The sequence below is a fragment of the Pseudophryne corroboree genome, unplaced genomic scaffold (assembly GCF_028390025.1).
Source record: "Pseudophryne corroboree isolate aPseCor3 unplaced genomic scaffold, aPseCor3.hap2 scaffold_941, whole genome shotgun sequence".
Taxonomy (NCBI): Eukaryota; Metazoa; Chordata; class Amphibia; order Anura; family Myobatrachidae; genus Pseudophryne; species Pseudophryne corroboree.
In genome coordinates, this window is record NW_026970521.1 from 122,408 (window position 1) to 149,439 (window position 27,032).

Genomic DNA, 27,032 nt, shown 5'->3' on the forward strand with positions numbered 1-27,032 from the left:
AACGAAGGTGTCAGTGGCCAAAGGCACCATGTGGAAAGATGAACCACCTTCGGCAGAAATTGTTGACGTGTCCTCAATTCTGCTCTATCTTCGTGAAAGATCAAATAAAGGCTCTTGTGATACTGCATGGTTTGTACTGTTTTCCATGTGCTCCCAGATCTTTCAAGCAAGTAGCATGGTCAAGAAAGTTCTGTTTGAAAAGAAACAACATTTACTGTCATTGTTATAGAATTTGGGAGAAAAAACAAGAAGAAATCTGCACTGTTGACGCACTGGACAGAATGAATGAATCATAAAATATAACCTTTATTAAGTATGTATTAAAATTGGATAAATATTAATATTATTATCCCAAACTGCAGTGAAACATAAATGTTAAAATCACAGAACTAACATACATGTGCATAAGAAGAATAAAGAGATGTGAAAAAAAGGTTTAAAAAGCGTGTCCGTGTGTGATTATTTTTGAAGGCACAACCCTGGCGGGGTTGTTTATATAGATATATATGTTGCTAATAATCACTTTCTAGCGTAATGTTATTAAATAGCTGTTAGTATCTATGTCGTCAGGTACCACTGGGTCGTATCCTATATACTCCCTTCACTCAATAGGGGTTACCTCCCGGGAAGCCATCCCCATTGGCGAATTTGTGGGGGTGATTGAGTATAACCGGTAAGCTAACCTCCAATTTGTGGGGTGCTTAGGTAGATGGGGATCACTTATTTCTCTGTGTCCCCTAAGACTATATTCCTAAATTCAATACCACAGGGGGATAGCTTTCTATATCGGATAAGGAATCACTTGATAGGGAAATCTCTATGGATCATGGAAAGATCATATTTATTAATATCCAAACTAAAAAAATGATGAATAGCTTTAATTTAGCTGTTTAGATATAGTTAATTGGCGAGATATACCAACAGGTGCGGTTGCCTTAAGGAATATGGCAATTCCAATATAAATAGCAGCCCTCCTTCATATAATCAGCCAGATCTTATTAAATCTGGTCCAGATATAGCCGTTCAGATATACTTAATTGACAACATATATCAATCGGTGGGGTTGCCTTAAGGAATATAGCAATTCCAATTCTCATATAAATAGCAACCTTCCTTCATATATTCAGCCAGATCTTATTTAATCTGATCTAGGCGTAGGCAATAATGCTTTCCTTAGAGGTATAGCCACCTCAATTCTTATTAAGAAGCAAAGTGTCTGTCATAATGGTTTATCCAATTCATCTAAGAAATAATATATTCCATGTGTCAGAGATTCATTACTCTCTATTTACACTGTTAAAGAGTTAATTCTTATTATGTTACAGTGTAATGAAATTATCATATAGGGAGATGTGGCAATTCCATGTGCTATATATATAATAACCCTTAGTGGTCCAGATTCCACAATGAGGAATTTTCTTATAAACCGCTGAAACACACAGCTGTTTGACTGACTTCCAAATATATCTATCTCACTTTGTAACAGTCTTATGATAGAGAAACTGTTACATATTCGGTCACTTAGTTATCTAAAGGTAAACAGACTCAGTGTGAGGGTAATATAATATATCAAATGCGCTGTCAATAATCGTGGTAACTGGTGTAATAATGTGGTATATTGAGTATGCTAGTAAGGCATATAACTGCTCTCCAGCCTTTAAGTGTTACCAATCAATTTGTTACACTGTAAAGGATTTATGGTGTCCTGTTAGGACATGCAGCTGCTAGGCTGACTCAAAGATTTATCCATTTGTAACAATTATGTAACAGTTATATACATGTTACTGGTATTACATAGAAATAGTATGACACAGGCCAGCAGTCCCATGTGTCTAGATTCCACAATAGGAGATTTTCTTTGTCTTATAAACTGCTGGAACACACAGCTGCTAGACTGACTTCAAATATATATATTACTTTGTAACAGTCTTATAGTAAAGAGACTGTTACACACTGTCATTTAGTTATCTCAAGGTTAGCAGATTCTGTGTGAGGATAGTGTTCTGTTAGAACATGCAGCTGCTAGGCTGACTCATAGAAAATGTATCCATTTGTAACAAATGACACATACAGCATTAAATTAATATCTATAGCAGCCCATGTGACATCTCTACTCTTATCATAATTGTCTGGTTATTGCCAATCTGGACAGCAGGAGTGATATATATTCACTAGTCCCAATATCCCATCATATAAATATACCCACACTGATATACTTTCTTATCAAGAGTTATTAGTAGCTATCTGTATGCACTTTAGACATTGTAATTGCTAAGTGACATCATATCTAGTGTATTCCTTTCTTATAGCTCAGCTTCTATTCCCTATTAGTGGAGACTAACAGCTAACATCATAATCATATATTTTTGTTTTATAACATTTCACATGAGTCAAATACACGCGGACACGCCGTGCCCTACACATGTGTTTCACTGCATCTATGGCAACTTACATTAAAGCTAACAAGAAAGCACACTCGTTCTGTCTTTAAACTGATAAAAGAAACCCCAATAATATGGGGCATGCAAAAATTGAGATAAAACTCAGTTTTGCTCCTCTCCACGGAAATCTTTAATAAAGGCGAAATATTTGTTAGTTCTGAAGAGAAACCAGAGCATGACCAAGATTCCACCTGTCGCCTGAGTGCCATGCCAGCAGTTCTCATTGAGCTCAAAGTGAGCACCCAATTTGAAAGAAAGAAAGCAGATTTCTCACCAGGCTTCCCCTAGCTATAAACATGGTTTGTACTCTTTTCCATGTGTTCCCAGATCTTTCAAGCAATTAGTATAGTCAAGAAAGTTCTGTTTGAAAAGAAACAAACATTTACTGTCATTTCTATGCAAATGAGCTTACATTAAAGCACACTCGTTCTATCTTTAAACAGATAAAATAAAACCCCAATAAGATGGGGCATGCAAAATTTGAGATAAAACTCAGTTTTGCTCCTCTCCACGGAAATCTTTAGTAAAAGGCGAAAGATTTGTTCGTTCTGAAGAGAAACCAGAGCATGACCAAGATTCCACCTGTCGCCTGAGTGCCATGCCAGCAGTCCTCATTCAGCTCAAAGTGAGCACCCAATTTGAAAGAAAGAAAGCAGATTTCTCACCAGGCTTCCCCTTGCTATAAGCATGGTTTGTACTCTTTTCCATGTGCTCCCAGATCTTTCAAGCAAGTAGCATGGTCAAGAAAGTTCTGTTTGAAAAGAAACAGACATTTACTATCATTGTTATACAAATAAACTTACATTAAAGCCAACAAGAAAGCACACTCGTTCTGTCTTTAAACTGATAAAAGAAACCCCAATAATATGGGGCATGCAAAAATTGAGATAAAACTCAGTTTTGCTCCTCTCCACGGAAATCTTTAATAAAAGGCGAAAGATTTGTTCATTCTGAAGAGAAACCAGAGCATGACCAAGATTCCACCTGTCGCCTGAGTGCCATGCCAGCAGTCCTCATTCAGATCAAAGTGAGCGCCCAATTTGAAAGAAAGCAGATTTCTCACCTGGCTTCTCCTTGCTATAAGCATGGTTTGTACTGTATTCCATGTGCTCCCAGATCTTTCAAGCAAGTAGCATGGTCAAGAAAGTTCTGTTTGAAAAGAAACAAACATTTACTGTAATTTCTATGCAAATGAGCTTTCATTAAAGCACACTCATTCTATCTTTAAACCGATAAAAGAAAATCCAAAAAGATGGGGCATGCAAAAATTGAGGTAAAACTCAGTTTTGCTCCTCTCCACGGAAATCTTTAGTAAAAGGCGAAAGATTTGTTCGTTCTGAAGAGAAACCAGAGCATGACCAAGATTTTCATCTGAAAATATGTGTTCTCCCTGCAGTTGTTGTCCCCAGATGAGAGTTCCCTTGTGCTGCCTCAGTTGAATCTCCTTTACTTGACAGAGATGTGCCTGAGCAGCGGCCCTCCCCAGCCCTATCCCAAATCATACTTATTTTGCATAGGAGATACCATGGTCATGAAGATTGTTCTCCCAGGGTGAGGTTCATTCATTGCATTCTGGGTATGCTGACCCCTGTGATTTCCCCAAATGTGGGAAACTCGACTGCATTATTTGTGGTAATGGGGGACTGTGTTTGTGCTTTCCTCTGGTCAGCTCTGGTAAAAGTCAGATTTCTTTGTCTCAGATCTTCCTCTAGCCTTGTTCTTCTTTCGAGAGTTCCCTTGTGCTGCCTCAGTTGGATCTCCTTCACTTGACAGGGGGTGCCCGAGCAGCAATCCTCCACAGCTCTAGCCCAACTCCTACTTACCTGCCAGGTGAGATACTATGATCTTCACTGTTAGGGCAATCAGGATGTGGAATTCCCTGCCAGGGAAGGTGGTAATGGCGGACTCTGTAATTGGATTTAAAAAAGGAATGGATACATTTCTGAATGAAAAAGCTATCTAAGGTTATAATACTTAAAATATCAACATGGTTAATCCGGGGGTACCATGAGTTATAGTAGCTAACTAGTCATAAAACATTATTCAGCAAGTATGTAGAATCATCACAACTTAAAACAGGTTGAACACGATGGGCAATTTGCCTCTATTCAACCTCAAAAACTATGTTACTATATGTTACTATATTACTATGTTACTGTAGTATACAGAAAACCAAAATGCAATGAACAGTGATAGTGAGCACTGATGAGGATACTAGAACTGACACTGAGCAGCAAGATGCAGCACTGGACTATTAGTAATGTACTGTAGTATGCTGAGCACCACAATGCAGCACAAGACAATGAGCAGTGATACTGAGCACTGATGAGGATACTACTGAGAACTGACACTGAGCAGGAGAGACACACTACTAGTATTACTGAGCAGCAATAAGTAACCACTGATACTGAGCACTGATATTGAGATTTCCACTGAGAGAACATAGCCACGTCCATTCCGCTCTATCTTCAAAGCACGAGTAAAAATGGCGGCAACAAGCAGCTCTTTATATGGAATCCGAATCTCGCGAGAATCCGACAGCGGGATGATGACATTTTCCCTTGTTCAGGTTTTCCGAGTCAGGCGGGAACAACCGAGCCTGCCTCGGACCAGTGTAAACAACGTGGAGTTCGTGGGGAATTCGGTTCTCGGAGAACCGAACCCGCTCCTCTCTACCTTATACCCATCAATTTTTTTATTTTCAATCTAAGCCCCTGCAGTTTTCTGTAAGCATCTGCTTCGCTATGATGATCAACAAGTCACAAGGGCAAACACTCAGGGCTTGAGGCGTAGATCTTAGGACCAGCTGCTACAAGCATGGCAGAGGTGTCACTATCACTGGTGACACCCAGAGAGGTGGCGAGGGAGATTGTAATGCAGTGCGCGCAGATAAGCAGCGCAATGGTAAAAAGGAGGCATGGTTTCATAGGTAGGGGCGTGGCCTGGTGGCCTGAATCTACATTTTGTTGCTCCGGGTGTCCCGGGGGTTGGGGGCTGCACCCGGGGACTAGTGTGTGAGCAGTGCTGGCTCCTGCACAGTGAAAGGGCATGGCCACCCAGCATGACGCCTCCCTTCTTGACCATGCTGTAATTGCAGTCGCACTGCAGTTCAGCGTGATCATAAAAAATGGTGTAGCCTCCTGCTGGTGCAGACTGTATGTGCGCGCAGGAAGCCGCCACCATTTTTGTGATCACAGCGGCTGAATGTGATGTCATACAGCCGCTGTGACCACGCCCCCTGTGTCTCCTCCGTTGCAGACCCCATTTTGAAGCCTTGCCCCCGCACCGCTCCATCCCTGACTTGGAAATGGAGTGTTGCTGACCCACCTATCCCCCCCCCGCCCCGATTGACAGGCAGAGGCGATCGCATTCTCTGCGGGGTGCCGCAGAAAATGCAGGCACATGCGTATGCTCTTAGCAATTTTTGCAGTTGGATCGCTTATTGTGATTGCAATCCAACCTGAATCAGGCCCTATTACCTATCACAATGCGCTGCGGGCAGTACAAAATTGGGTTAATATAGGAGAAAAACCCCCAGACCTGTGCTCCTTAACTGTACCTGGTGGCTAGTGGAGCGGCTGCCCAGTAATCAGTGTCCACGCCAGTGCGCACACGGTCCACCCCCTACGGCCACGCTCCCCTTCATCAGCGGCCTCGTGATCCGGAAGGGTGGTGTGTGTGTGACTGACCTTAGGATGAAACCGGACCCTCCGCTGCAGTGACCCAGCAACCAGGGCACGGGAGTATACAGCGCCGCTGGGAGTGATGAAGCTGCAGTAAAGATGTCTATTAGACCTAGCCTGCTGCAGCCCTTGTAGATTCTCATAAAACAAGTTCTTCTTTTCTTGTCAAAATTTATAGCTAAGAATAGGCTGCCTGAGGCAGGCCCCTGTTAAGTGGCCTGCTACTGAAGGCACCAACTACAAACTGAGCTCCCTGTTCATGGAAGCGGGGTTATAGAGGAGAATGCACTGAGCATCTTGGGAACAGTCAAAAGCTTTGAGCCGGTTGGTGCCTCAGATCAAGATCCTACTCTACACCCCAATGTGAATCCTTGTGGAGTCCAGTGTACCCCACAGAAGAAATTAATGTGTCACACCCATTGGCAGCAACCTTAGAATAGCTGCTGACGGGCACAATTGAGAAAGGAAGGGGGGGGGGGGGGGGACATTTGAATCCAGCACATAAATGCAATTCAAATATGTAATTTGTACCTTCCTATTTTAAAATATAATGGATGAACCTCACCCTGTGATAACAATCTTCATGATCAAGAGATCTCATATGCAAAATAAGTATGAGTTGGGATAGGGCTGGGGAGGGTGGCTGCTCGGGCAGCCCCTCCCCCGTCAAGTTAAGGAGATTCAACTGAGGAAGCACAAGGGAACTCTCGTCTGGGGACAACAACTGCAGGGAGACCACATCTTTTCAGATGAACATGGGAGGGCGGAAGGCTGCCTAATACTGAAGCACCATCAAATATCAAACCATATGCAACATCTAGTACAAGCCTTCCTGGGGGAAGGTCTGCAGCAGACGGATTTGCATACAGTGATGTTATTCAAGCAGTGGGCCAAAGTTGGCTGGAACCCTCATCTGCATATGAAAAGAGAAAAGGGGCGTGCAGGGCATGGCGGCCTTTTGCAGTGCTTGGATGACCCCTAGTTCTCATTAAACACCCCCACCCTCCTTTGGTGTGGGGCTCATGTTGGCCATGCCCCATCCCCTGAAGCATTCAAGCTGATTTCTTGCAGCAGCTGGGCACTGTAACAGCTCCAGAGCTGTTCTGTAAGGCAAGTAAAAGGGTGTGGGCCCTGCAGCACCACCTGTAGTTTGCATTGTGCGTTGGAAGGCACAAAGTAAGCAGACGGGAGGAGAAGTCAGGATAGTGCGCAAGGGCATCCTTTTCTCTTAGTCCGTAGAGGATGCTGGGGTCACATTAAGAACCATGGGGTATAGACGGGATCCGCAAGAGACATGGGCACTTTAAGACTATCAAAGGGTGTGAACTGGCTCCTCCCTCTATGCCCCTCCTCCAGACTCCAGTTATAGGAACTGTGCCCATGGAGACGGACATTTCGAGGAAAGGATTTATTGTTAAACTAAGGTGAGCATCTTACCAGCTCACACCTTAAGCATGCCGCAGAACGTGGCATTCAACAGAACACAAGCCAACGGCATGAACAATTGCAGCAAAAAGCTGACCAGAACCATAACACAACATGTGTATAACCACAAGTAATAACTGCAGACACAGTATGGACTGGGACGGGTGCCCAGCATCCTCTACAGACTAAGAGAAAAGGATTTACCGGAAGGTATTAAAATCCTATTTTCTCATACGACCTAGAGGATGCTGGGGTCACATTAAGAACCATGGGGTTATACCAAAGCTCTTGAACGGGTGGAAGAGTGCGTACGACTCTGCAGCACCGAATGACCCAACTTGAAGTTATCATCGGCCAAGGTATCAAACTTGTAAAACTTAGCAAAAGTGTTTACTAAATAGCTGCTCGGCAAAGTTGCAATGCCGAGACTCCCCGACCAGCTGCCCAGGATGAACCCACCTTTCTAGTAGAATGGGTCTTCACCTAATTCAGTAACGGCAATCCTGCCATGGAATGAGCATGCTGAATCTTACCACAGATCCAGCGCATAATGGTCTACATGGAAGCAGGACACCCAATCCTGTTGGGAGCATACAGGACAAACAGAGCCTCTGTTTTCCTAATCTGAACCGTTCTGGTGACATAAATTTTCAAAGTTCTGACCACAGCCAGAGACTTTGACTCAACGAAGGTGTCAGTGGCCAAAGGCACCATGTGGAAAGATGAACCACCTTCGGCAGAAATTGTTGACGTGTCCTCAATTCTGCTCTATCTTCATGAAAGATCAAATAAAGGCTCTTGTGATACTGCATGGTTTGTACTGTTTTCCATGTGCTCCCAGATCTTTCAAGCAAGTAGCATGGTCAAGAAAGTTCTGTTTGAAAAGAAACAAACATTTACTGTCATTGTTATGCAAATAAACTTACATTAAAGCTAACAAGAAAGCAAACTCGTTCTGTCTTTAAACTGATAAAAGAAACCCCAATAATATGGGCATACCTCCCAACTTTGTCGGCTCGCAAAGAGGGACACACGCGCGGCGAAGTCGCGCGCGCTCCCAAAAAGGGTGTGGCCTAAGTAAAAGGGGGCGTGGCTTCGCGGGAGGACCCGCGATCGCGAGTCACGCCCCCGTTTTCGGCACTGAGCGGGCATGCCCAGCGCTCTGTGAGCCGCTGGCATGCCACCTCTCCCTCTGACTTCAGTGAATAGACGCTGTGCGCATGCGCACAGCGTCTATTCACCGCTGCTCTGCTAAGCAGGGCAGCGACAGACAGAGCCTCCCAATTGTCCTCCCCACCGCGGGACACTGCGGCCCGCAGGTGGGACAGCGGGACAGTCCCCAAAAAACGGGACTGTCCCGCGAAAATCGGGACAGTTGGGAGGTATGATATGGGGCATGCAAAAATTGAGATAAAACTCAGTTTTGCTCCTCTCCACGGAAATCTTTAGTAAAAGGCGAAAGATTTGTTCGTTCTGAAGAGAAACCAGAGCATGACCAAGATTCCACCTGTCGCCTGAGTGCCATGCCAGCAGTCCTCATTCAGCTCAAAGTGAGCACCCAATTTGAAAGAAAGAAAGCAGATTTCTCACCAGGCTTCCCCTTGCTATAAACATGGTTTGTACTCTTTTCCATGTGCTCCCAGATCTTTCAAGCAATTAGTATGGTCAAGAAAGTTCTGCTTGAAAAGAAACAGACATTTATTGTCATTGTTATGCAAATAAACTTACATTAAAGCTAACAAGAAAGCACACTCGTTCTGTCTTTAAACTGATAAAAGAAACCCCAATAATATGGGGCATGCAAAAATTGAGATAAAATTCAGTTTTGCTCCTCTCCACGGATAATCTTTAATAAAAGGCGAAAGATTTGTTCGTTCTGAAGAGAAACCAGAGCATGACCAAGATTCCACCTGTCGCCTGAGTGCTGTGCCAGCAGTCCTCATTCAGATCAAAGTGAGTGCCCAATTTGAAAGAAAGCAGATTTCTCACCTGGCTTCTCCTTGCTATAAGCATGGTTTGTACTGTATTCCATGTGCTCCCAGATCTTTAAAGCAAGTAGCATGGTCAAGAAAGTTCTGTTTGAACATAAATAAACATTTACTGTCATTTCTATGCAAATGAGCTTACATTAAAGCACACTCATTCTATCTTTAAACCGGTAAAAGAAACCCCAAAAAGATGGGGCATGCAAAAATTGAGATAAAACTCGGTTTTGCTCCTCTCCACGGAAATCTTTAGTAAGAGGCGAAAGATTTGTTCGTTCTGAAGAGAAACCAGAGCATGACCAAGATTTTTATATGAAAATATGTGTTCTCCCTGCAGTTGTTGTCCCCAGATGAGAGTTCCCTTGTGCTGCCTCAGCTGAATCTCCTTTACTTGACAGAGATGTGCCTGAGCAGCGGCCCTCCCCAGCCCTATCCCAAATCATACTTATTTTGCATAGGCGATACCATGGTCATGAAGATTGTTCTCCCAGGGTGAGGTTCATTCATTGCATTCTGGGTATGCTGACCCCTGTGATTTCCCCAAATGTGGGAAACTCGACTGCATTATTTGTGGTAGTGGGGGACTGTGTTTGTGCTTTCCTCTGGTCAGCTCTGGTAAAAGTCTGATTTATTTGTCTCAGATCTTCCTCTAGCCTTGTTCTTCTTTCGAGAGTTCCCTTGTGCTGCCTCAGTTGGATCTCTTTCACTTGACAGGGGGGTGCCCGAGTAGCGACCCTCCCCAGCTCTAGCCCAACTCCTACTTACCTGCCAGGTGAGATACTATGATCATGAAGGTGCTTCTCCCAGGGCAAGGCTCACCCATTGCACTCTGGGTGTGGTGCCCCTGCGATTTCCCCAAATGTGGGAAGCTTGACTGCATAATTTGTGTTTCCCCTGGTCGGCTCTCGTATAATTCAGATCTCTTTGTCTCAGGTCTCTCTCCAGCCTAGTTTGCTGTCTGTTTCCACTTCTTTTTTCATGAGCCCCTCCCTTTTATACCCTTGTGCACTATCCTGACTTCTCCTCTTGTCTGCTTACTTTGTGCCTTCCAATGCACAATGCAAACTACTGGTAGTGCTGCAGGGCCCACACCCTTTTACTTGCCGTACAGAGCAGCTCTGGAGCTGTTACAGTGCCCAGCTGCTGCAAGAAATCAGCTTGAATGCTTCAGGGGCTGGGGCATAGCCAACATGAGCCCCACACCGAAGGAGGGTGGAGGTGTTTAATGCGAACTAGGGGTCATCCAAGTGCCGCAAAAGGCCGCTATGCCCTGCACGCCCCTTTTCTCTTTTCATATGCAGACGAGGGTTGAAGCCAACTTTGACCCACTGCTTGGATGACATCACCGTATGCAAATCCATCTGCTGCAGGCCTTCCCCCAGGAATGCTTGCACTAGTTGTTGCATTTGGTTTGTTGTTTGGGGGTGCTTCATTATTAGGCAGCCTTCTGCCCTCCCATGTTCATCTGAAAATATGTGTTCTCCCTGCAGTTGTTGTCCCCAGATGAGAGTTCCCTTGTGCTGCCTCAGTTGAATCTCCTTTACTTGACAGAGATGTGCCTGAGCAGCGGCCCTCCCCAGCCCTATCCCAAATCATACTTATTTTGCATAGGAGATACCATGGTCATGAAGATTGTTCTCCCAGGGTGAGGTTCATTCATTGCATTCTGGGTATGCTGACCCCTGTGATTTCCCCAAATGTGGGAAACTCGACTGCATTATTTGTGGTAGTGGGGGACTGTGTTTGTGCTTTCCTCTGGTCAGCTCTGGTAAAAGTCAGATTTATTTGTCTCAGATCTTCCTCTAGCCTTGTTCTTCTTTCGAGAGTTCCCTTGTGCTGCCTCAGTTGAATCTCCTTCACTTGACAGGGGGGTACCCGAGCAGCGACCCTCCCCAGCTCTAGCCCAACTTCTACTTACCTGGCAGGTGAGATACTATGATCATGTAGGTGCTTCTCCCAGGGCAAGGCTCACCCATTGCACTCTGGGTGTGCTGCTCCTGCGATTTCCCCAAATGTGGGAAACTTGACTGCATAATTTGTGTTTCCCCTGGTCTGCTCTCGTATAATTCAGATCTCTTTGTCTCAGGTCTCTCTCCAGCCTAGTTTGCTGTCTGTTTCAACTTCTCTTTTCTTGAGCCGCTCCCTTCTATGCCCTTGCGCACTATCCTGACTTCTCCCGTCTGCTTACTTTGTGCCTTCCAATGCACAATGCAAACTACAGGTAGTGCTGCAGGGCCCACACCCTTTTACTTGCCGTTCAGAGCAGCTCTGGAGCTGTTACAGTGCCCAGCTGCTGCAAGAAATCAGCTTGAATGCTTCAGGGGCTGGGGCATAGCCAACATGAGCCCCACACCGAAGGAGGGTGGAGGTGTTTAATGCGAACTAGGGGTCATCCAAGCGCCGCAAAAGGCCGCCATGCCCTGCACGCCCCTTTTCTCTTTTCATATGCAGACGAGGGTTGAAGCCAACTTTGACCCACTGCTTGGATGACATCACCATATGCAAATCCATCTGCTGCAGGCCTTCCCCCAGGAATGCTTGTACTAGTTGTTGCATTTGGTTTGTTGTTTGGGGGTGCTTCAGTATTAGGCTGCCTTCTGCCCTCCCATGTTTATCTGAAAATATGTGTTCTCCCTGCATTTGTTGTCCCCAGATGAGAGTTCCCTTGTGCTGCCTCAGTTGAATCTCCTTTACTTGACAGAGATGTGCCTGAGCAGCGGCCCTCCCCAGCCCTATCCCAAATCATACTTATTTTGCATAGGCGATACCATGGTCATGAAGATTGTTCTCCCAGGGTGAGGTTCATTCATTGCATTCTGGGTATGCTGACCCCTGTGATTTCCCCAAATGTGGGAAACTCAACTGCATTATTTGTGGTAGTGGGGGACTGTGTTTGTGCTTTCCTCTGGACAGCTCTGGTAAAAGTCAGATTTATTTGTCTCAGATCTTCCTCTAGCCTTGTTCTTCTTTCGAGAGTTCCCTTGTGCTGCCTCAGTTGGATCTCTTTCACTTGACAGGGGGGTGCCCGAGCAGCGACCCTCCCCAGCTCTAGCCCAACTCCTACTTACTTGCCAGGTGAGATACTATGATCATGAAGGTGCTTCTCCCAGGGCAAGGCTCACCCATTGCACTCTGGGTGTGGTGCCCCTGCGATTTCCCCAAATGTGGGAAGCTTGACTGCATAATTTGTGTTTCCCCTGGTCGGCTCTCGTATAATTCAGATCTCTTTGTCTCAGGTCTCTCTCCAGCCTAGTTTGCTGTCTGTTTCCACTTCTTTTTTCATGAGCCCCTCCCTTTTATACCCTTGTGCACTATCCTGACTTCTCCTCCTGTCTGCTTACTTTGTGCCTTCCAATGCACAATGCAAACTACAGGTAGTGCTGTAGGGCCCACACCCTTTTACTTGCCGTACAGAGCAGCTCTGGAGCTGTTACAGTGCCCAGCTACTGCAAGAAATCAGCTTGAATGCTTCAGGGGCTGGGGCACAGCCAACATGAGCCCCACACCGAAGGAGGGTGGAGGTGTTTAATGTGAACTAGGGGTCATCCAAGCGCCGCAAAAGGCCGCCATGCCCTGCACGCCCCTTTTCTCTTTTCATATGCAGACGAGGGTTGAAGCCAACTTTGACCCACTGCTTGGATGACATCACCGTATGCAAATCCATCTGCTGCAGGCCTTCCCCCAGGAATGCTTGCACTAGTTGTTGCATTTGGTTTGTTGTTTGGGGGTGCTTCAGTATTAGGCAGCCTTCTGCCCTCCCATGTTCATCTGAAAATATGTGTTCTCCCTGCAGTTGTTGTCCCCAGATGAGAGTTCCCTTGTGCTGCCTCAGTGGAATCTCCTTTACTTGACAGAGATGTGCCTGAGCAGCGGCCCTCCCCAGCCCTATCCCAAATCATACTTATTTTGCATAGGAGATACCATGGTCATGAAGATTGTTCTCCCAGGGTGAGGTTCATTCATTGCATTCTGGGTATGCTGACCCCTGTGATTTCCAAAATGTGGGAAACTCGACTGCATTATTTGTGGTAGTGGGGGACTGTGTTTGTGCTTTCCTCTGGTCAGCTCTGGTAAAAGTCAGATTTATTTGTCTCAGATCTTCCTCTAGCCTTGTTCTTCTTTCGAGAGTTTCCTTGTGCTGCCTCAGTTGGATCTCTTTCACTTGACAGAGGGGTGCCCGAGCAGCGACCCTCCCCAGCTCTAGCCCAACTCCTACTTACCTGCCAGGTGAGATACTATGATCATGAAGGTGCTTCTCCCAGGGCAAGGCTCACCCATTGCACTCTGATTTCCCCAAATGTGGGAAGCTTGACTGCATAATTTGTGTTTCCCCTGGTCGGCTCTCGTATAATTCAGATCTCTTTGTCTCAGGTCTCTCTCCAGCCTAGTTTGCTGTCTGTTTCCACTTCTTTTTTCATGAGCCCCTCCCTTTTATACCCTTGTGCACTATCCTGACTTCTCCTCCTGTCTGCTTACTTTGTGCCTTCCAATGCACAATGCAAACTACAGGTAGTGCTGCAGGGCCCACACCCTTTTACTTGCCGTACAGAGCAGCTCTGGAGCTGTTACAGTGCCCAGCTGCTGCAAGAAATCAGCTTGAATGCTTCAGGGGCTGGGGCATAGCCAACATGAGCCCCACACCGAAGGAGGGTGGAGGTGTTTAATGCGAACTAGGGGTCATCCAAGCGCCGCAAAAGGCCGCCATGCCCTGCACGCCCCTTTTCTCTTTTCATATGCAGACGAGGGTTGAAGCCAACTTTGACCCACTGCTTGGATGACATCACCGTATGCAAATCCATCTGCTGCAGGCCTTCCCCCAGGAATGCTTGCACTAGTTGTTGCATTTGGTTTGTTGTTTGGGGGTGCTTCAGTATTAGGCAGCCTTCTGCCCTCCCATGTTCATCTGAAAATATGTGTTCTCCCTGCAGTTGTTGTCCCCAGATGAGAGTTCCCTTGTGCTGCCTCAGTTGAATCTCCTTTACTTGACAGAGATGTGCCTGAGCAGCGGCCCTCCCCAGCCCTATCCCAAATCATGCTTATTTTGCATAGGAGATACCATGGTCATGAAGATTGTTCTCCCACGGTGAGGTTCATTCATTGCATTCTGGGTATGCTGACCCCTGTGATTTCCCCAAATGTGGGAAACTCGACTGCTTTATTTGTGGTAGTGGGGGACTGTGTTTGTGCTTTCCTCTGGTCAGCTCTGGTAAAAGTCAGATTTCTCTGTCTCAGATCTTCCTTTAGCCTTGTTCTTCTTTCGAGAGTTCCCTTGTGCTGCCTCAGTTGGATCTCCTTCACTTGACAGGGGGGTACCCGAGCAGCGACCCTCCCCAGCTCTAGCCCAACTTCTACTTACCTGGCAGGTGAGATACTATGATCATGTAGGTGCTTCTCCCAGGGCAAGGCTCACCCATTGCACTCTGGGTGTGCTGCTCCTGCGATTTCCCCAAATGTGGGAAACTTGACTGCATAATTTGTGTTTCCCCTGGTCGGCTCTCGTATAATTCAGATCTCTTTGTCTCAGGTCTCTCTCCAGCCTAGTTTGCTGTCTGTTTCAACTTCTCTTTTCTTGAGCCGCTCCCTTCTATGCCCTTGCGCACTATCCTGACTTCTCCCGTCTGCTTACTTTGTGCCTTCCAATGCACAATGCAAACTACAGGTAGTGCTGCAGGGCCCACACCCTTTTACTTGCCGTTCAGAGCAGCTCTGGAGCTGTTACAGTGCCCAGCTGCTGCAATAAATCAGCTTGAATGCTTCAGGGGATGGGGCATGGCCAACATGAGCCCCACACCAAAGGAGGGTGGGGTGTTTAATGCGAACTAGGGGTCATCCAAGCACCGCAAAAGGCCGCCATGCCCTGCACGCCCCTTTTCTCTTTTCATATGCAGATGAGGGTTGAAGCCAACTTTGACCCACTGCTTGGATGACATCACCGTATGCAAATCCGTCTTCTGCAGAACTTCCCCCAGGAATGCTTGCACTAGTTGTTGCATTTGGTTTGTTGTTTGGGGGTGCTTCAGTATTAGGCAGCCTTCTGCCCTCCCATGTTCATCTGAAAATATGTGTTCTCCCTGCAGTTGTTGTCCCCAGATGAGAGTTCCCTTGTGCTGCCTCAGTTGAATCTCCTTTACTTGACAGAGATGTGCATGAGCAGCGGCCCTCCCCAGCCCTATCCCAAATCATACTTATTTTGCATAGGAGATACCATGGTCATGAAGATTACTCTCCCAGGGTGAGGTTCATTCATTGCATTCTGGGTATGCTGACCCCTGTGATTTCCCCAAATGTGGGAAACGCGACTGCTTTATTTGTTGGTAGTGGGGGACTGTGTTTGTGTTTTCCTCTGATCTCTGGTAAAAGTCAGATTTCTTTGTTTCAGATCTTCCTCTAGCCTTGTTCTTCTTTCGAGAGTTTCCTTGTGCTGCCTCAGTTGGATCTCCTTCACTTGACAGGGGGGTGCCCGAGCAGCGACCCTCCCCAGCTCTAGCCCAACTCCTACTTACCTGCCAGGTGAGATACTATGATCATGAAGGTGCTTCTCCCAGGGCAAGGCTCACCCATTGCACTCTGGGTGTGCTGCCCCTGCGATTTCCCCAAATGTGGGAAACTTGACTGCATAATTTGTGTTTCCCCTGGTCAGGTCTCGTATAATTCAGATCTCTTTGTCTCTGGTCTCTCTCCAGCCTAGTTTGCTGTCTGTTTCCACTTCTCTTTTCTTGAGCCGCTCCCTTCTATGCCCTTGCGCACTATCCTGACTTCTCCTCCTTTCTGCTTACTTTGTGCCTTCCAACGCACAATGCGAACTACAGGTAGTGCTGCAGGGCCCACACCCTTTTACTTGCCTTACAGAGCAGCTCTGGAGCTGTTACAGTGCCCAGCTGCTGCAAGAAATCAGCTTGAATGCTTCAGGGGCTGGGGCATAGCCAACATGAGCCCTACACCGAAGGAGGGTGGAGGTGTTTAATGCAAACTAGGGGTCAGCCAAGTGCCACAAAAGGCCACCATGCCCTGCACGCCCCTTTTCTCTTTTCATATGCAGACGAGGGTTGAAGCCAACTTTGACCCACTGCTTGGATGACATCACCATATGCAAATCTATCTGCTGCAGGCCTTCCCCCAGGAATGCTTGCACTAGTTGTTGCATTTGGTTTGTTGTTTGGGGGTGCTTCAGTATTAGGCAGCCTTCTGCCCTCCCATGTTCATCTGAAAATATGTGTTCTCCCTGCAGTTGTTGTCCCCAGATGAGAGTTCCCTTGTGCTGCCTCAGTTGAATCTCCTTTACTTGACAGAGATGTGCCTGAGCAGCGGCCCTCCCCAGCCATATCCCAAATCATACTTATTTTGCATAGGAGATACCATTGTTATGAAGATTGTTCTCCCAGGGTGCGGTTCATTCATTGCACTCTGGGTATGCTGACCCCTGTGATTTCCCCAAATGTGGGAAACTCGACTGCATTATTTGTGGTAGTGGTGGACTGTGTTTGTGCTTTCCTCTGGTCAGCTCTGGTAAAAGTCAGATTTCTTTGTCTCAGATCTTCCTCTAGCCTTGTTCTTCTTTCGAGAGTTCCTTTGTGCTGCCTCAGTTGGATCTCCTTCACTTGACAGGGGGGTGCCCGAGCAGCGACCCTCCCCAGCTCTAGCCCAACTCCTACTTACCTGCCAGGTGAGATACTATGATCATGAAGGTGCTTCTCCCAGGGCAAGGCTCACCCATTGCACTCTGGGTGTGCTGCTCCTGCGATTTCCCCAAATGTGGGAAACTTGACTGCATAATTTGTGTTTCCCCTGGTCAGGTCTCGTATAATTCAGATCTCTTTGTCTCAGGTCTCTCTCCAGCCTAGTTTGCTGTCTGTTTCCACTTCTCTTTTCTTCAGCAGCTCCCTTCTATGCCCTTGCGCACTATCCTGACTTCTCCTCCTTTCTGCTTACTTTGTGCCTTCCAACGCACAATGCGAACTACAGGTAGTGCTGCAGGGCCCACAACCTTTTACTTGCCTTACAGAGCAGCTCTGGAGCTGTTACAGTGCCCAGCTGCTGCAAGAAATCAGCTTGAATGCTTCAGGGGCTGGGGCATAGCCAACATGAGCCCCACACCGAAGGAGGGTGGAGGTGTTTAATGCAAACTAGGGGTCAGCCAAGTGCCGCAAAAGGCCACCATGCCCTGCACGCCCCTTTTCTCTTTTCATATGCAGACGAGGGTTGAAGCCAACTTTGACCCACTGCTTGGATGACATCACCATATGCAAATCTATCTGCTGCAGGCCTTCCCCCAGGAATGCTTGCACTAGTTGTTGCATTTGGTTTGTTGTTTGGGGGTGCTTCAGTATTAGGCAGCCTTCTGCCCTCCCATGTTCATCTGAAAATATGTGTTCTCCCTGCAGTTGTTGTCCCCAGATGAGAGTTCCCTTGTGCTGCCTCAGTTGAATCTCCTTTACTTGACAGAGATGTGCCTGAGCAGCGGCCCTCCCCAGCCATATCCCAAATCATACTTATTTTGCATAGGAGATACCATTGTTATGAAGATTGTTCTCCCAGGGTGCGGTTCATTCATTGCACTCTGGGTATGCTGACCCCTGTGATTTCCCCAAATGTGGGAAACTCGACTGCATTATTTGTGGTAGTGGTGGACTGTGTTTGTGCTTTCCTCTGGTCAGCTCTGGTAAAAGTCAAATTTCTTTGTCTCAGATCTTCCTCTAGCCTTGTTCTTCTTTCGAGAGTTCCTTTGTGCTGCCTCAGTTGGATCTCCTTCACTTGACAGGGGGGTGTCCGAGCAGCGACCCTCCCCAGCTCTAGCCCAACTCCTACTTACCTGCCAGGTGAGATACTATGATCATGAAGGTGCTTCTCCCAGGGCAAGGCTCACCCATTGCACTCTGGGTGTGCTGCCCCTGCAATTTCCCCAAATGTGGGAAACTTGACTGCATAATTTGTGTTTCCCCTGGTCGGCTCTCGTATAATTCAGATCTCTTTGTCTCAGGTCTCTCTCCAGCCTAGTTTGCTGTCTGTTTCCACTTCTCTTTTCTTGAGCCCCTCCCTTCTATACCCTTGTGCACTATCCTGACTTCTCCTCCCGTCTGCTTACTTTGTGCCTTCCAATGCACAATGCAAACTACAGGTAGTGCTGCAGGGCCCACACCCTTTTACTTGCCTTACAGAGCAGCTCTGGAGCTGTTACAGTGCCCAGCTGCTGCAAGAAATCAGCTTGAATGCTTCATGGGATGGGGCATGGCCAACATGAGCCCCACACCAAAGGAGGGTGGGGGTGTTTAATGCGATCTAGGGGTCATCCAAGCAGCGCAAAAGGCCGCCATGCCCTGCACGCCCCTTTTCTCTTTTCATATGCAGATGAGGGTTGAAGCCAACTTTGACCCACTGCTTGGATAACATCACCATATGCAAATCCATCTGCTGCAGGCCTTCCCCCAGGAATGCTTGCACTAGTTGTTGCATTTGGTTTGTTGTTTGGTGGTGCTTCAGTATTAGGCAGCCTTCTGCCCTCCCATGTTCATCTGAAAATATGTGTTCTCCCTGCAGTTGTTGTCCCCAGATGAGAGTTCCCTTGTGCTGCCTCAGTTGAATTAACTTTACTTGACAGAGATGTGCCTGAGCAGCGGCCCTCCCCAGCCCTATCCCAAATCATACTTATTTTGCATAGGAGACACCATGGTCATGAAGATTGTTCACCCAGGGTGAGGTTCATTCATTGCATTCTGGGTATGCTGACCCCTGTGATTTCCCCAAATGTGGGAAACTCGCCTGCATTATTTGTGGTAGTGGGGGACTGTGTTTGTGTTTTCCGCTGGTCAGCTCTGGTAAAAGTCAGATTTCTTTGTCTCAGATCTTCCTCTAGCCTTGTTCTTCTTTCGAGAGTTCCATTGTGCTGCCTCAGTTGGATCTCCTTCACTTGACAGGGGGGTGCCCGAGCAGCGACCCTCCCCAGCTCTAGCCCAACTCCTACTTACCTGCCAGGTGAGATACTATGATCTTGAAGGTGCTTCTCCCAGGGCAAGGCTCACCCATTGCACTCTGGCTGTGCTGCCCCTGCGATTTCCCCAAATGTGGGAAACTTGACTGCATAATTTGTGTTTCCCCTGGTCGGCTCTCGTATAATTCAGATCTCTTTGTCTCTCTCCAGCCTAGTTTGCTGTCTGTTTCCACTTCTCTTTTCTTGAGCCGCTCCCTTCTATGCCCTTGCGCACTATCCTGACTTCTCCCGTCTGATTACTTTGTGCCTTCCAACGCACAATGCGAACTACAGGTAGTGCTGCAGGGCCCACACCCTTTTATTTGCCTTACAGAGCAGCTCTGGAGCTGTTACAGTGCCCAGCTGCTGCAAGAAATCAGCTTGAATGCTTCAGGGGCTGGGGCATAGTCAACATGAGCCCCACACCGAAGGAGGGTGGAGGTGTTTAATGCGAACTAGGGGTCATCCAAGCGCCGCAAAAGGCCGCCATGCCCTGCATAACCCTTTTCTCTTTTCATATGCAGATGAGGGTTCCAGCCAACTTTGGCCCACTGCTTGGATGACATCACCGTATGCAAATTCGTCTCCTGCAGACCTTCCCCCAGGAATGCTTGTACTAGTTATTGCATATGGTTTGATATTTGATGGTGCTTCAGTATTAGGCAGCCTTCCGCCCTCCCATGTTCATCTGAAAAGATGTGGTCTCCCTGCAGTTGTTGTCCCCAGACGAGAGTTCCCTTGTGCTTCCTCAGTTGAATCTCCTTAACTTGACGGGGGAGGGGCTGCCCGAGCAGCCACCCTCCCCAGCCCTATCCCAACTCATACTTATTTTGCATATGAGATCTCTATATCATGAAGATTGTTCTCACAGGGTGAGGTTCATCCATTATATTTTAAAATAGGAAGGTTCAAATTACATATTTGAATTGCATCTATGTGCTGGATTCAAATGTCCCCCCCCCCTTCCTTTCTCAATTGTGCCCGTCAGCAGCTATTCTAAGGTTGCTGCCAATGGGTGTGACACATTAATTTCTTCTGTGGGGTACACTGGACTCCACAAGGATTCACATTGGGGTGTAGAGTAGGATCTTGATCTGAGGCACCAACCGGCTCAAAGCTTTTGACTGTTCCCAAGATGCTCAGCGCATTCTCCTCTATAACCCCGCTTCCATGAACAGGGAGCTCAGTTTGTAGTTGTTGCCTTCAGTAGCAGGCCACTTAACAGGGGCCTGCCTCAAGCAGCCTATTCTTAGCTATTAATTTTGACAAGAAAAGAAGAACTTTTTTTATGAGAATCTACAAGGGCTGCAGCAGGCTAGGTCTAATAGACATCTTTACTGCAGCTTCATCACTCCCAGCGGCACTGTATACTCCCGTGCCCTGGTTGCTGGGTCACTGCAGCGGAGGCTCCGGTTTCTTCCTAAGGTCAGTCACACACAATGTAACACCCCGGTATAACAAGTGTGTAAACTATGTGGAACAGGTCAGGGATACCTTGATGGACTATTCCTCCTTCAGCAGCAGCTCTTCTCTATTCCTGGCAGAGAGGCAAGGTTTCCCCAGACACAAAGAAAGGCAGGCAGGGCTTTGTATGAAAGAATAAATGGTTTACCACATAACTCAGAAAAGGAACTGATTACAGTAGGGAAGGGAAAGATTTGATTCAAGCAACTTAAACACAGACACCATATACACTTTAAGTCATTACACAAATGGTAATATAACTAAATCTGAGATTAATACTATGTTGCTTAGTAATAGAAATCAACTTATGCAGACAATATTTAAGTCCCAGATAACATTGGTGTCACTGCAGGGAGTCTCTATGTGCACGTTGGGGCCCGGTTATGTTGTTACATAGTTATATGCAGCTATTGTCTCCTTTAGCTGTGAACAAAATATTGTAGCTCTGTGTAGTAAAGATGATTGTTTAAAACAAACTGGAGCTGCTTCCCATGTAAATCGCTGCATAGGTATAGTAAATATAGGATAATGTCCTTTGCAGTGGAGTAGGTTTCAGTATAAATATGGATTTATCTCACCCAGTCAATAGATGTTTCTGAGGCAGTTTCCCCTCAGATGTAGGCCAGTCAGCATTGGTATAAAGGCTTTATACTCTCCTGTCTCTGACACTTGCTGTGCACTCTCTTGGCTGAGAGTGTCATGGCGTTCTTACTTGTTAATTGCTGCACTTCCACTGCTGTATTTTGCACTACTGCTTACTCTCTCATGCAATTTTCAGCTTATTTGTCTCCCCTCTCTCAGCTGCTCATCTCTGCGTAATGGCGTCGCCAGCTCTTTCCTCACCATGGCTCCAACTGACTTCTCAAACTGCTGTTCAATTTTCTTTTAAATAAACTTTATTTAAAATGGCACAGGCAACTACACTGTTGTCAAAAATGTCCTTGTTGTTATGGGATATCACACGTGCCCCCCCCCCCAAAACATGCGTGTCCTCACGCATTTTGGTTTTATCCCTATATAAACTTCTCACTATATCCAGTCACATTCATTAGTGAACACAGATTATGTCTGAAACATTAACATTTATCAACATTTTTAACATCAGTATCTGATAGGTATAATTCCTTTTGTGCTATAGTACATTAACACATGCTCCTGGAGCAATCGGTTGAAATCTGGACAGTATATGGTCTTGAAAAGTTTGTCTAGGAAACCTCAACCCCCCTGCCATGGATGAGTATTGAACTCTTTCTAAACTGTCTTTGGGACATGCTGTACAAAACTGCAGCTGACTATGGTGGTTTTCTGTTTTGCAAGCCCTAGTCTTCTTGCCTCCTTGTCGGTGACAAACCACCTTAGTCTGCTGTAAATACATTTTATGAGCCTCTTCCATTCCATCTTGGGATTCAGTATCACAGCTGGTTTGGGACAATGGATTCTGGAGAGAAAGAGGCAGCAAGGTTCTTCTTACAGAACAGGTTGGACAGTTTCGGCACCATCTCTTGATGTCTTCCCTCATTTCAACCCAAAAGAACTTTTTCCAGATGCTTGTTTCCATCCTTTTGCACCCAGGGTGACCTGACTTGTCGTGATATTCTTCAAGCACATAACAAGCACTTTGTCTTGGAATTACAAGTTGACTGATCCTATAATGAGTATTAGGATCCACACTACATCGAACCAACTGTCCTTTCTCTTCAAACAGCCTTTCTCGCTGTCTCAACAACTTCAGGAGTTCTGGCGAGGATTCTTGCCTTTGTCGCTTGGTCAGGTATTTCCCAATCTTCAGTAAGGCTTTGAGGTGTCTTATCATCTGACTTTTATCTTGCAGGTGGTCAAAACTGGTTCCTTGAATAGGTTGCTCACAGTTTCTAGAACTGGATGCTATATTATTCATGCCTAACATTGAAGCATTCTTTCGGATAATCTGGACACTGGAGATGGGCATTTCTATCATTATTTGGCTAGCCTTATTTTTTTCATGTTCCTCTCTTACAGATAATTCTGTTATCATTCTTCCCTTTTGTTTGGCTATCCCAGGTTGAAGGCCTTGTTTCTCCTGGAGCTTGTCAGTTTGAAACTCTCCTTGGAGTGCTGCTACGAGCTCCTCACAGCAGTTCCGCAACACATTCATGCCCACTATCACTGGAGGCAATCCATCATCTTGGGCAGTGGTGATGATGAAGCCTTGCTGTGGTAGCACTGTTCGTCCGATTTGAATTTCAGCTTCCGAGTATCCTTTGCAAGGGATGCAGTGCCCATTGCTTGCAATCGGGTTTATCAATGTGGAAGTTGACGGAAACATCTGTTCCTCAGTCCAATGCTGCTCAAACTGTGTTGCTTGTATTGTGGTCACTTGTGATCCAGTGTCTAAGAGAGCGGGCATTGAGACTCCATTGATGCAAACTTGAACCACCGGGCTTTGGCTAACATAACGGGTTAACCACATGAATTTGGAGTTTAAATGATCTGGCTGCTCAAATTCTCTCTTAATTTGTCCGCTTCCTTCACAGCTTTGAAAAATGGGTCGCCTTTGGGAGGCAAAGTGGTTGGAAAAAAGTGTCTCCCTGTTTCTATGTAGGTCCCATTGGGAACTGTTCAGTGGTCTCCTCTCCTGGCACCATTCCATTTCTTCATGGAGCAGTGCCTGCTGTCTCTTCAGAATCTGCAGGTCTCTGCGCATCTCTGTCACACCACGTGTCAGTTCAGCCAGCAGACTTCGTAACTCACTAGAAGAGTCAAATATGCATGTCTTTGAACATGGCACTGTCACTCCTTTTACTGTAGGTGGGTAAGTAGCTCCTTTAAAACTTGACTCCTGGGCATCAGAATTCTCTTGATACCGTGGCATCTCTGGAATAGACTCTTGTGGAACAGCCCCTGAAGTAAGACTGGAGCCTAGAACTTTAATCGCAGCCTCTTTAAAATCCAGGAATGTGCTTCCAGGCTTCTGCAATCTCAATAGTCGCAGCTGAGTTTTACAAATTCGCCCCTTGCACCTTCAGTGAACTGGTCCAATAACATTTTCTCTTTGTCATGCACTTGCTCAGGGTCTGCTTGCTGAACATCTCTGAGTGCTTCCTGCAAGCTGAGGGCATAGCCCCGTAGTGACTCTCCTGGTTGTTGCTTTCGAGCAAAGAAGTGCATTTTAAGTTCTGACACTGTCCTTGTGTCAAATGTGGTAGCAAGCCTGTTGAGGATCTGGTCCACAGTCTTCTTCTCTTCAGTAGGCCAGGAAGTAACCTCTCTAAGTGCAAGCCCTTTCAACTGTCCCATCAAGATCTCCACCTATTGCTGCTCTTTCAGCGGGTACAGACGAAACAAAGACTGCAGTAGTATCCTCATCAGTTTATTTTTGTCAATTACCATTTTAATAATCGGGTAAAGAAAATTAAGTGGATTTTTGAAAGAAAACAATACTGTCAATATACTATTAAAACAAATTAAAATGGTAAAAGTTATTGTACTTTAAGTAAAAATAAAAGAGCAAAAATATCAATCCCAGTTTTGGATTACTTTAATTAACAAAAAAAAATGCATATAGCAGAGGATAGTTTCAATCTGCCTACCTCTGGGCTATGGACCCAGCATGCTTCCATTACAGTACTCTGCTGCACATGTAATTGCAAGAGATCCTGAAGCACTCACTCATCATGGGAAAGTACCAATGTGTTTCTTCATTGGTTGATGGAAGAAACATCTTACAAAAACTCTCCAGATTATTGACTATTTAAAGTTTTTCTTGGAAACGTTCTAGATGAATGCTTATCAGCCTTTGTCAGTATGTACTTTTGCAAAGTGTCGCTGTGGCGCAATCAGTTAGTGTGTACGGCTATTAACCAAAAGGTTGGTGGTTCAATCCCACCCAGGGACGTAATTGACCTTGTTATCAGATTTTGGTGATCTTTAAGTAGACAAGTCAAAATTGCAAACCCCCTCTTATGGTGTAGGGTACCTGGCCTTCTCTGATGTAATCAGAGTTAGATTTAATTAAGTGATTTTATAAAAAAAACAGCTAGGAAGCACAATTTAGCAGTGGGTTGCAGAGAAAAAGAAAAATGCTGGCAGAAAAATCCAATTGAGTGATTAAACAGCTCTTCATTTTCTGGCTTTATTTTTATGATAACAAATTTGTTCTCTGAAAAGTGTCCACAAAGCCAAGTATCTGATTAACATCTTTGTAGGGATGGTTTTTCACCTATTACTAAATTAAACTTGCTTCATTGGAAAGGCAGCAAGATGTATCCTCATTTCAATATCTACGGAAATAATACAGGTTGACACCATGAAACATTAACGCCACTGCATCTTTGCTGTTTTCTCATGTGGAAGTCTGTTTAATGTGAAAACAAGGTGATCTCTAATTAGCACACAGGTAAGGAATTAAGAAAATCTTTATTTAAGGGTGAAGATGTTTCTCACAAAATCGTTGCCCCAATGCATCATTGAAATCCAAGCTGGAAAGATGATTTTAATATATTACTTGAACATTTTATATTGCTCTTCTGGTGATAATGTAGTTTGTTTTTGTCAATTACCATTTTAATAATCGGGTAAAGAAAATTAAGTGGATTTTTGAAAGAAAACAATACTGTCAATATACTATTAAAACAAATTAAAATGGTAAAAGTTATTGTACTTTAAGTAAAAATAAAAGAGCAAAAATATCAATCCCAGTTTTGGATTACTTTAATTAACAAAAAAAAAAATGCATATAGCAGAGGATAGTTTCAATCTGCCTACCTCTGGGTTATGGACCCAGCATGCTTCCATTACAGTACTCTGCTGCACATGTAAGTGCAAGAGATCCTGAAGCACTCACTCATCATGGGAAAGTACCAATGTGTTTCTTCATTGGTTGATGGAAGAAACATCTTACAAAAACTCTCCACATTATTGACTTTTTAAAATGTTTCTAGGAATCGTTCTAGATGAATGCTTATTAGCCTTTGTCAGTATGGACTTTTGCAAAGTGTTGCTGTGGTGCAATCAGTTACTGCGTAAGGCTATTAACCAAAAGGTTGGTGGTTCAATCCCACCCAGGGACGTAATTGACCTTGTTATCAGATTTTGGTGATCTTTATGTAGACAAGTCAAAATTTCGAAAACCCCTGTTATGGTGTAGGGTACCTGGCCTTCTCTGATGTAATCAGAGTTAGATTTGATTCAGTGATTTTATAAAAACAGCTAGGAAGCACAATTTAGCAGTGGGTTGCAGAGAAAAAGAAATATGCTGGCAAAAAAATCCAATTGAGTGATTAAATAGCTCTTCATTTTCTGGCTTTATTTTTATGCTAACAAATTTGTTCTCTGAAAAGTGTCCACAAAGCCAAGTATCTGATTAACATCTTTGTAGGGATGGTTTTTCACCTATTACTAAATTAAACTTGCTTCATTGGAAAGGCAGCAAGGTGCATCCTCATTTCAATATCTACTGAAATAATACAGGTTGACACCAGGAAACATTAACGCCACTGCATCCTTGCTGCTTTCTCATGTGGAAGTCTGTTTAATGTGAAAACAAGGTGATATCTAATTAGCACACAGGTAAGGAATTAAGAAAATCTTTATTTAAGGGTGAAGATGTTTCTCACAAAATCGTTGCCCCAATGCATCATTGAAATTCAAGCTGGAAAGATGATTTTAATATATCATTTGTACATTTTGTATTGCTCTTCTGGTGACAATGTAGTTTGTTTTTGTCAATTACCATTTTAATAATCGGGTAAAGAAAATTAATTGGATTTTTGAAAGAAAACAATACTGTCAATATACTATTAAAACAAATTAAAATGGTAAAAGTTATTGTACTTTAAGTAAAAATAAAAGAGCAAAAATATCAATCCCAGTTTTGGATTACTTTAATTAACAAAAAAAAATGCATATAGCAGAGGATAGTTTCAATCTGCCTACCTCTGGGTTATGGACCCAGCATGCTTCCATTACAGTACTCTGCTGCACATGTAAGTGCAAGAGATCCTGAAGCACTCACTCATCATGGGAAAGTACCAATGTGTTTCTTCATTGGTTGATGGAAGAAACATCTTACAAAAACTCTCCACATTATTGA

The 27,032-nt window shown here is 45.2% G+C and overlaps 25 non-coding genes across 25 annotated transcripts; 18 read left to right on the plus strand and 7 right to left on the minus strand.

Moving 5' to 3' along the window:
* Positions 1–2,503: 2,503 nt before the first annotated feature.
* On the minus strand, positions 2,504–2,618 carry LOC135047766 (U5 spliceosomal RNA). Its single transcript, XR_010239752.1, has one exon. It is a non-coding gene; the product is annotated as a U5 spliceosomal RNA (small nuclear RNA).
* Positions 2,619–2,893: 275 nt separating this feature from the next.
* On the minus strand, positions 2,894–3,009 carry LOC135047731 (U5 spliceosomal RNA). The gene has a single exon (XR_010239716.1). It is a non-coding gene; the product is annotated as a U5 spliceosomal RNA (small nuclear RNA).
* A 286-nt stretch (positions 3,010–3,295) lies between these two features.
* On the minus strand, positions 3,296–3,411 carry LOC135047750 (U5 spliceosomal RNA). Its single transcript, XR_010239736.1, has one exon. It is a non-coding gene; the product is annotated as a U5 spliceosomal RNA (small nuclear RNA).
* A 270-nt stretch (positions 3,412–3,681) lies between these two features.
* On the minus strand, positions 3,682–3,797 carry LOC135047749 (U5 spliceosomal RNA). The gene has a single exon (XR_010239734.1). It is a non-coding gene; the product is annotated as a U5 spliceosomal RNA (small nuclear RNA).
* A 144-nt stretch (positions 3,798–3,941) lies between these two features.
* On the plus strand, positions 3,942–4,105 carry LOC135047782 (U1 spliceosomal RNA). Its single transcript, XR_010239767.1, has one exon. It is a non-coding gene; the product is annotated as a U1 spliceosomal RNA (small nuclear RNA).
* A 4,824-nt stretch (positions 4,106–8,929) lies between these two features.
* On the minus strand, positions 8,930–9,042 carry LOC135047762 (U5 spliceosomal RNA). The gene has a single exon (XR_010239748.1). It is a non-coding gene; the product is annotated as a U5 spliceosomal RNA (small nuclear RNA).
* Positions 9,043–9,328: 286 nt separating this feature from the next.
* LOC135047765 (U5 spliceosomal RNA) lies at positions 9,329–9,445 on the minus strand. Its single transcript, XR_010239751.1, has one exon. It is a non-coding gene; the product is annotated as a U5 spliceosomal RNA (small nuclear RNA).
* Positions 9,446–9,715: 270 nt separating this feature from the next.
* Positions 9,716–9,831, minus strand: LOC135047742 (U5 spliceosomal RNA). The gene has a single exon (XR_010239727.1). It is a non-coding gene; the product is annotated as a U5 spliceosomal RNA (small nuclear RNA).
* Positions 9,832–9,975: 144 nt separating this feature from the next.
* On the plus strand, positions 9,976–10,139 carry LOC135047789 (U1 spliceosomal RNA). Its single transcript, XR_010239774.1, has one exon. It is a non-coding gene; the product is annotated as a U1 spliceosomal RNA (small nuclear RNA).
* Positions 10,140–10,291: 152 nt separating this feature from the next.
* LOC135047709 (U1 spliceosomal RNA) lies at positions 10,292–10,454 on the plus strand. Its single transcript, XR_010239699.1, has one exon. It is a non-coding gene; the product is annotated as a U1 spliceosomal RNA (small nuclear RNA).
* A 674-nt stretch (positions 10,455–11,128) lies between these two features.
* On the plus strand, positions 11,129–11,292 carry LOC135047699 (U1 spliceosomal RNA). The gene has a single exon (XR_010239690.1). It is a non-coding gene; the product is annotated as a U1 spliceosomal RNA (small nuclear RNA).
* Positions 11,293–11,444: 152 nt separating this feature from the next.
* On the plus strand, positions 11,445–11,607 carry LOC135047668 (U1 spliceosomal RNA). The gene has a single exon (XR_010239663.1). It is a non-coding gene; the product is annotated as a U1 spliceosomal RNA (small nuclear RNA).
* A 671-nt stretch (positions 11,608–12,278) lies between these two features.
* On the plus strand, positions 12,279–12,442 carry LOC135047774 (U1 spliceosomal RNA). Its single transcript, XR_010239759.1, has one exon. It is a non-coding gene; the product is annotated as a U1 spliceosomal RNA (small nuclear RNA).
* Positions 12,443–12,594: 152 nt separating this feature from the next.
* Positions 12,595–12,757, plus strand: LOC135047714 (U1 spliceosomal RNA). The gene has a single exon (XR_010239704.1). It is a non-coding gene; the product is annotated as a U1 spliceosomal RNA (small nuclear RNA).
* Positions 12,758–13,431: 674 nt separating this feature from the next.
* Positions 13,432–13,594, plus strand: LOC135047793 (U1 spliceosomal RNA). Its single transcript, XR_010239778.1, has one exon. It is a non-coding gene; the product is annotated as a U1 spliceosomal RNA (small nuclear RNA).
* Positions 13,595–14,566: 972 nt separating this feature from the next.
* On the plus strand, positions 14,567–14,730 carry LOC135047807 (U1 spliceosomal RNA). The gene has a single exon (XR_010239792.1). It is a non-coding gene; the product is annotated as a U1 spliceosomal RNA (small nuclear RNA).
* Positions 14,731–14,882: 152 nt separating this feature from the next.
* LOC135047673 (U1 spliceosomal RNA) lies at positions 14,883–15,045 on the plus strand. Its single transcript, XR_010239668.1, has one exon. It is a non-coding gene; the product is annotated as a U1 spliceosomal RNA (small nuclear RNA).
* A 670-nt stretch (positions 15,046–15,715) lies between these two features.
* LOC135047685 (U1 spliceosomal RNA) lies at positions 15,716–15,880 on the plus strand. Its single transcript, XR_010239679.1, has one exon. It is a non-coding gene; the product is annotated as a U1 spliceosomal RNA (small nuclear RNA).
* Positions 15,881–16,029: 149 nt separating this feature from the next.
* Positions 16,030–16,192, plus strand: LOC135047682 (U1 spliceosomal RNA). Its single transcript, XR_010239677.1, has one exon. It is a non-coding gene; the product is annotated as a U1 spliceosomal RNA (small nuclear RNA).
* Positions 16,193–16,866: 674 nt separating this feature from the next.
* Positions 16,867–17,030, plus strand: LOC135047801 (U1 spliceosomal RNA). Its single transcript, XR_010239786.1, has one exon. It is a non-coding gene; the product is annotated as a U1 spliceosomal RNA (small nuclear RNA).
* Positions 17,031–17,182: 152 nt separating this feature from the next.
* LOC135047684 (U1 spliceosomal RNA) lies at positions 17,183–17,345 on the plus strand. Its single transcript, XR_010239678.1, has one exon. It is a non-coding gene; the product is annotated as a U1 spliceosomal RNA (small nuclear RNA).
* A 674-nt stretch (positions 17,346–18,019) lies between these two features.
* Positions 18,020–18,183, plus strand: LOC135047802 (U1 spliceosomal RNA). The gene has a single exon (XR_010239787.1). It is a non-coding gene; the product is annotated as a U1 spliceosomal RNA (small nuclear RNA).
* A 152-nt stretch (positions 18,184–18,335) lies between these two features.
* LOC135047679 (U1 spliceosomal RNA) lies at positions 18,336–18,498 on the plus strand. The gene has a single exon (XR_010239674.1). It is a non-coding gene; the product is annotated as a U1 spliceosomal RNA (small nuclear RNA).
* Positions 18,499–19,172: 674 nt separating this feature from the next.
* On the plus strand, positions 19,173–19,336 carry LOC135047663 (U1 spliceosomal RNA). The gene has a single exon (XR_010239658.1). It is a non-coding gene; the product is annotated as a U1 spliceosomal RNA (small nuclear RNA).
* Positions 19,337–19,488: 152 nt separating this feature from the next.
* On the plus strand, positions 19,489–19,651 carry LOC135047707 (U1 spliceosomal RNA). The gene has a single exon (XR_010239697.1). It is a non-coding gene; the product is annotated as a U1 spliceosomal RNA (small nuclear RNA).
* The last annotated feature ends 7,381 nt before the right edge of the window (positions 19,652–27,032 follow it).